The sequence below is a fragment of the Colobus angolensis genome, unplaced genomic scaffold, assembly GCF_000951035.1.
Source record: "Colobus angolensis palliatus isolate OR3802 unplaced genomic scaffold, Cang.pa_1.0 Scaffold8, whole genome shotgun sequence".
Classification (NCBI taxonomy): domain Eukaryota; kingdom Metazoa; phylum Chordata; class Mammalia; order Primates; family Cercopithecidae; genus Colobus; species Colobus angolensis.
In genome coordinates, this window is record NW_012121820.1 from 542,439 (window position 1) to 550,227 (window position 7,789).

The following is a 7,789-nucleotide window of genomic DNA, read 5'->3' on the forward strand; positions in this document are numbered from 1 at the left end:
ACTAGTACAAGAAAACTTAATAAGGAGGGTAAGTGATTAGATATTTTAAATAGTAAATGGAGTTCACTGATCAGAGATTGGAATTGGGAGGGAAGATGGCTAAAGAGAAACCACACATTTCTAAGCCCTTGGGGTGAGTTTAGATCCTCATTAGTCTCATGGAAAATGGGGATATTTGTAACTTGTTTACTTAATGAGTTGTAAAAATAGACTTCCTGCTGCCTTTGAATGTGTTCTAAATGATAAATCTTCAATCTCTAAAAGCATGTGCGTAAGTGCCTTCCTTTTGTAATGTGGAAGTTTTAAGAAGGAACTATAGTAATCAGCTGAGTTTAAACCAAAAACTGAAAAGAACTGGCTTAGTAACAAGAGGCTTGCTAGTTTAAGAAGAGGCAGTAAATGAGAGTCAAGATTATATGAGTCTGCTCAATTCCTACCAGCAACATTTCAGTTTACCCAAAGCTGCTAGCAGTGTTATACATAATTTTCTGCATATTTAAATATGGAGCATGGGGATGGGACAAGTCAGTCACACCATCTTCAGGGCTGCACAAAAAGATACAAACATGACCTGTACCATAAAGTAAGTCAGATGGTGGTTCTTGTAAATTAGAATCTTCTTGGATAAGTCAGCAATAGTTTACCTGTATTCAAAATGGAAAATCTGAGGGTTTCTTATTTAATCCTGAAACTGAGTGTAATTACTTAAAATTTGGAAATAAAATGTAGATATTCCCCTATAGTAAAGCATTAAGGCTTTTATATCTGTTTCATGACATTTTCAGTATCAGAAACACTGAGTTCTGCAATTTCAGGGAAATTACCAAAGTAGTATCACAAGGGACATGAATGGGTAGTGGTTTCAAGTCTACTTGAGTCAGAGGTGAAGTGCTAGGCATTATACCTTAACGATAAAACTAGGGCTAGGTGCAGTGGCTGATGGATGCCTATAATCCCAGCACTTCGGAAGGCCGAGGCTGGAGGATCACTTGAGCCCAGGAGTTCAAGAGCAGCCTGGGTAACAGGGAGACCCTGTCTCTAGAAAGCTAAAATTTCAAAAAGGATTGAGGGAATACTTGATAACTCGTAGATTTGGCTAATGCCCCACATGTGTAAATTAGCCAGATTTATTAGGTGACAAGAGAATGTGATCATAGAGATAACAAATAGCAATGCCTATTGAAAAATTATTAGTATTGTTGAAGTAAAATTTTCTGAAAGACCATTTAAAACAACAGAGAAATACTGGACAGATAGACTGTGTTGCCCAGGCTGGCCTCAAGCGATCCTCCAGCCTTGGCCTCCCAGGGTGCTAGGATTACAAGCATGAGCCACTGTGCCCAGCCTACCTAGGATGTTTTTTAAAAAATCCTGGAAGCTCTAGTTATCTAGAGGCTAGGCAGATCTTTCTAAGTGTGTGTCTTCAGTGCATGAATGAAGGTTCTCAGAATTCATATTCTGAGAGCTGCCATCTCATTTGAATTTGAGAAAGCCAACTCCAAAATCCGCTTTTCTTGAACTATTCCCAGTGGTTTTTCTGGAACCACACATAATCCAATGAAAAGATCTTATTCTCATGTCTGGAAGCTTGTGAGAACTCTTGAGTCAGTCATCTTTTATGTTTTCCTAAGCAGGTGATCCCAAATGCTTTTTCAAAAATGCATCCTCATGTTGAAGATTGTATTTGTAGTCAAGGATTTCAGAAATGGTCCCTTTTCTTTGCTAATAGGCAGGCTTTTTTGATGTTCCTATTGCTTTAGATGGTGCCCTTATCTTTTTAACTTTCCCCAGGAATAGCATCCTTCTGCCATCCCTTCCACCATCACCACTACTTAGACACCCTTAGTTGCCACCCCTTCCGGAGAAAAGATGGAATCAGGACTCTACAGCTCTCTCTCCCTGGGGTCTTAAAATCCAAGTAGACCAATGAAGGGAATTTAGTCACCTTTTAGAGTACATTTGATTTTTCAGTCATTTCCTTTACTTCCCAAATCCTGGTCATTACACCTAGAAACTGCTCCTGGGCTAGCCCTACAAAGGTGTCAGGGCATAGGAGTTGTAGAATTTCATTTTAGTCTCCAACTTGGGCTTCCATTTCACGTTCCCTTATTTTCTGGCTTTGTTAGAGGGTATTTAATCCCATGTTTTGCAGATTAATATTTTGCATCTCATTTTCCTTATCTGTGAAATGAAAATAGTTGCTCAGAAATGCTTTCAAACCTAAGTATGAAACTAAGGCATAGAAAGGCCTGCTGTGAAGTACCTAATTTACTTTCATAGGTAGCATCCTCTTGTTCTGTTTCTTTTAAAAATCCAGCATGACCCTGAAAAATACTGTTGAAGGGCTCTCGAGAGCAGTGTTAAAGTAAAAGTGAGAAGCCTTCGGGGTGTAGAGCACTACCTTTAGTTGTGTGGCCCGGTTAGCACAAAGTGAATTCAGGTGCATACTTAATCTTTACCATACCCCTAGAGGTGGAAGTATTATCTCCATTTTGCAGAGAATAAAGCTGAGGCTTAAGGGTGAAAATTAGTAAAGAGTGAAAAATAAATAACAGGCTTAAGGTAAAAATTCCCAAGTCTAAAGGCATTTTCAGAGGATTCCATGGAAAATGCCTCAGTGTTTTGCACATGTGAGCGTTTTTCATTTAACTCTGGTTCTCTCATTCCTGGGCATGTCAATCAAAAGATTTCAGTGGCCCTTTTTAATATGATAGGAGTAATTAATATCCTCAGACTGTCATGACCATGAAGAGCTTGGGCTAGTTAAGGCACAAATAATTGTTTCAGAATCGATTTGTTGACTCAATGGGCACTTGCCCTGCCAAGCAAATGAAATGTCAAAATCAGCCAAAGCTATGGTGGAGTCAAAATTTTTACTTAGTTTCATCTTTGACGCCATAGCATGAGCAGATAGTGGCCCAGCCAGACAACTTTGTTGACTTTTTGAAGGATTGGTCTTTTTCTGGAATAATGCAAATTCATTGACTTAAGTGTTTGTAGTTCTGAGTATGTAATGCCTTGTCCTAAAGAGAAAAATCAAGAAGGGGGGATGGACCTCATATTTTATTACTATGTGATGCTTTTTTTTTTTTTCTCTTCCTGAACCACATTTTTTTGTTTGTTTTTGTTTTTGCTTTTTTTTTTTTTTTTGAGACAAAGTCTCACTTGCTCTGTCACCCAGGCTAGAGTGCAGTGGCATGATCTCGGCTCACTGCAACCTCTGCTTCCTGGATTCAAGCGATTCCCCTGCCTCAGCCTCCCGATTAGCTGGAATTACAGGTGGCCGCCACCACCCCTGGCTAATTTTTGTATTTTTATTAGAGATGGGGTTTCACCATGTTGGCCAGGCTGGTCTCAAACTCCTGACCTCAAGTGACCTGGACCACATTTCAACCTCTAGCTTCTTTTCTGTTCTGGCCCTCCATTTTCTATTGCTTTTTCACATTTTACCAAAAAGCTATTTAAATCAGTCCACTGACCTATGAGTCTTCATTCTGATCCAGTGTCTCTAACATACCCTTGACTAATAGCTGCTAAAAGTGTACCAGTTGAGAAGAGGGTTGGTTCTGCTTCCAGGGATGGCTGCAGGACTTTAAAGTTGCTGCCAGATCCCACACTTGTAAGCTTGTTTCCTACCCACCTCCCCTTGTCTGGGTGGGCTAACCTCAGCTTCTCCCTTTAGACCAGAGGTACTCAACCTTAGTACTATTGACATTTTGGGCTGAATAATTTGTTGGGCGGTAGGAGGCTGTCCTGTGCACTATGGGGTGTTTACCAGCATACCTGGCCTCCACCCACTAGATGTCAGTAGTACACACACCGTGCGCGCACGCACACAGTTGTGACCATCAAAAGTGCCTTCTGACATTGAAAGCCAAACCCTCATTAGCCATTCCAAGGCTAATGAGCAAGCAAGTTCTAGGTTGAGTACTTGAGTTAAGCATGCTCCTAAATGTTTTATATACAATGACACTTAATCCTTAAACTCTGTGAGGGAAGTAGTACCCCCTCCTACAGATAAGAGCCCCATCTCGGAGATGAATGAACTTGCCCAGGGTCACACAATGACCGAAAGAATGGCATTCAGCCATTGTGATGTGCATGTTCTTCACCCCTGCTGTGTGTTGCTTCCTTACTGAGCAGCTTACATTCCAATTGAAATGCCACAGTCAGGGTTTGTAAGCCCCAGGACCCCTTTACAAAGCTGTCTCTTGCACTTCTCGGGTTCTCTCTAGAGATCTTGCTGCCAGGCAGCCAGACCACTGTGCCCTGAGGACCTGCTTTACAGTCACCCAGGCCTGAGCCTGTTGCACTTCCCACCTCAGACAGTCTGCCTATTCCTGGCAGCCGCATCAAGTTGCCTCAGAATCTGTTTGGTGAAAGATAGGTTGTGCATGGAACAAACAAGAATTAAGCTGCCTGAATCCATTTTCTTAGGCTTCAAGTAAGATTTTATTTGAAAACTTAGGATGCCTGCACCTTTCTAGGAAGTCTCGTTTTCCTGTGGTTTTCCCATTTGACCGTTGTTCCAGGAAGGAACCAGAGGACTTCAGAACCATCACCTTCAGGCCTTACAAAGGGTTGTTGGGATGCTGTCTCATGGGGCTTTGAGACTTGGCTAAGTCCTGAAAGGGCTTAGAGGGACATCCTTAGTTTGCTCTTCCATTAACAACGTAGAAAGACACCTAAGTATGAGTCCTTGGTCTTCTTTGCCAGATCTGGATCCACTTTCTAAGGGTGTGCTAAGGGCAGCACTAAGACCACTTGGAGCTAACCCCAGTGGACCTCTGTAGGGCTTTGATGTCACACTGGTTTGACCCAGCAAAGCTCCACAATGGATTTGTCACTGTATCACTCAGATCTTGAAGAAGTCACTTTATCTCATCTACAAAGGGACCAGAAACCGGTGCTGAGGGAGTGTGCTCACCTGTCCACCTCCTACCTGGGTTTCAAGGGCAAACACAGCCTTGAGACGGTGCTGCTTAATCCCACCTGAACCTTAGTGTCACCTGGGAGCCTTTTAGAGGTGCTGATGCTGGACACCTGCCCCTCTAAGATCCTGAATTAGTGGGTGGGCCGAGGCAGGGCTGTGTGGGAGCGGGGTGTTCAGCCCTGCAAAGCCAGGGTTGTGAACCACTGCTTTAGGCTGCAAGCCTGAAATTTCTTTGACATCTTGTGTTTTATCTTAATCAATAAATTCGCATTTTCCTAACAAAATCCGTATTTAATATTAAACCACACACATTTTCAGGAGTAAAATCAATGCACAAGATGTTTATTACATGTATCACATAGCTCCTGAAGGTTTTGCTTTAGTTTGAGGCAGGTAAGCTCTTTAAGAACACAGCATGCTCTTACAGTCTACAAGCTGTGATGATGTAACGGGAGAGGAAATTGTCCAGCTTCGCAATGGACCATTTTCCTTGGGCTTTCCTTGGGCTTTTGGATACTGCTTTTTCATTTGAATCAGTGCCTGGGTGTGGGCTCAGGTTTTTCAGGGGCTTCATAGGCTACATAGTTGCAGTTGCCTCTGGAGACATAAATGAAAGAGGAACAAAAAGCTCAGTGCTTAAATAACAGTCTGTTTTGACCAGGAAAAAAGACACAGATGGAGGAAAACCCTGAAGGTACAGCAGGGATCCCAAGGCCCAAGGCAGGGAGAGAATCTTCTCTGCCTCCTGAGTCCTCAGACCTGCGGGCTTCTGGTGCTCCCACTTAGATGCCTCTCTTTTTATTTCATTCCAGAAAGAATTCCATATATTATATTTGACTCTTCTGCCAATCCTATGAAGTTGGACAGCTACCTGATTTTACAGATGAGGGGAAGGGGGCTGAGCAGGGCTGCCAGAACTGGGAACCAGGAGGCCCCGATGCCAGAATAACAACTGGGGAGGCTGAGCCCACACAGGCCCATTTGGTTTGAACAACCTCCAGGTGCCAACCCACCTCTTCACAGAATGCTTTCAGCATTTAAAGCTCTCTAAATTGGCCGGGTGCGGTGGCTCACGCCTATAATCCCAACACTTTGGGAGGCCGAGGTGGGTGGATCACTTCAGGCCAGGAGTTGGAGACCAGCCTGGCCAACATTGTGAAACCCATCACTACTAAAAAATACCCCAAAAAAAAAAAAAAAAATTAGCCAGGTGTGGTGGTGCATGCTTGTAGTCCCAGCTACTAGGGAGGCTGAGGCATAAGAATCGCCTGAAACCTGAAGGCGGAGTTCGCAGTGAGTAAGATAGTGAGATCTTGCCGCACTGCAGCCTGGGTGACAGAGCAAGACTCCATCTCAAAAAAAAAAAAAAAAATGGCCGGGTGGTGGCTCACGCCTGTAATCCCAACTTTGGGAAGCCGAAGCGGGTAGATCACTTGAGGTCAGGATGTTCAAGACCAGCCTGGCCAACATGGTGAAACTCTGTCTTTATTAAAAAACACAAAAATTAGCTGGTCATGGAAGTGCACACCTGTAATCCCAGCTACTCTGGAGGCTAAGGCAGGAGACTTGCTTGAACCTGGGAGGCGGAGGTTGCAGTGAGCCGACATCGTGCCACTGCATTCCAGCCTGGAAGACAGAGCAAGACTCCATCTCAAAAAAAAAAAAACTCTAAATTCACAGTTTATATTAACAATGGTAAAACAAAGTCCCCTGGGTGTGAAATATTTCATTCATAAAAAAAACCTGTCTCTTCTGTGTTGTTCATAGTAATCAGCCTGCCCTGGCCACTTAAGTATTTGTTAGTCTACATTACTGAGCACCTAGAACATGGAGGTGGCACTGTGCTAGGGGATTACTTATGATACCTATTATTTGGGGGGGCCAGCCTTGCCCCTTAGCAGGTACAATACAGCACAGGACTTTTTTTAGGGTGGACTTGATCCCACACCAGTGCTTCCATGAGATGCCCTGTGCCTTGACACCCTAGAGGCCTTGTGAGGGACTTCAACCCCTAACCTATCCCTGGATCCTATAGGAGGACACTCTGTTCTGACTAGCTGGCATGAGAGGGCACTGTGTAAAACTGGGAGGCAGGTTGGCACATAACCCAGGGCGTGGGCTGACCACATGAAAGTATCAGCATGCAGGGCATCCGGCCCAGCCAAGCCCAAACCCTGGGTGAGTTTAGAGTGGACAGAACCTCCATATTATTTCAGAAGAGGAGAGGGAACTAGCAGAGGAAAAATGTATTAATTCTGAGACTGACCAGGGAGAAACATCATAGAAAAAAGGTGACTATCAGCCCAGCAGTCCAGATACTTGACTGGAGAGTCCGATACAGAGAGCAGCTTGACCAGATAAGACTTATAGCCAGGGATCGAGTGCTGGCAAGGACAGGGTGATGACTTTCTGCTAGGGCCAACTGGACCTGGTCAAGCAGGCAGGCGGAGCTCTGGAGGTGGCAGCTGAAAACTCTGGGCCTGGATGGATCCTCAGGAAGTGCTTCCACCCCCTCCTCATCCCCAGGCCCTTCCCAGGCCTCTCACTGCCATCCAGCCACCCTCCTCCATTGTTCCCTCCCACTAACATTTGTCAGTTGGGGCCAGCATTCGGCTTGGGGAAACAGACACATAAAAAGGACTCTGTCCTCAGCTAGCTGGGTCCTTCCCTCCCACTCAGCTCTCCCCTGGGGTTTAGGAAACAGGACTTCAATGCATTCTTCTGATGCTGATTGAATTCCTTCCTTCTGGGCAGCTTTGTGTGCCCTTGGCACAAAATGGGAAAGGGAGCAGGAAGGGTTTAAAATAGCATACAACTGGCCAATTTGCACACCAACATAGGCTGGCTATTACAAAC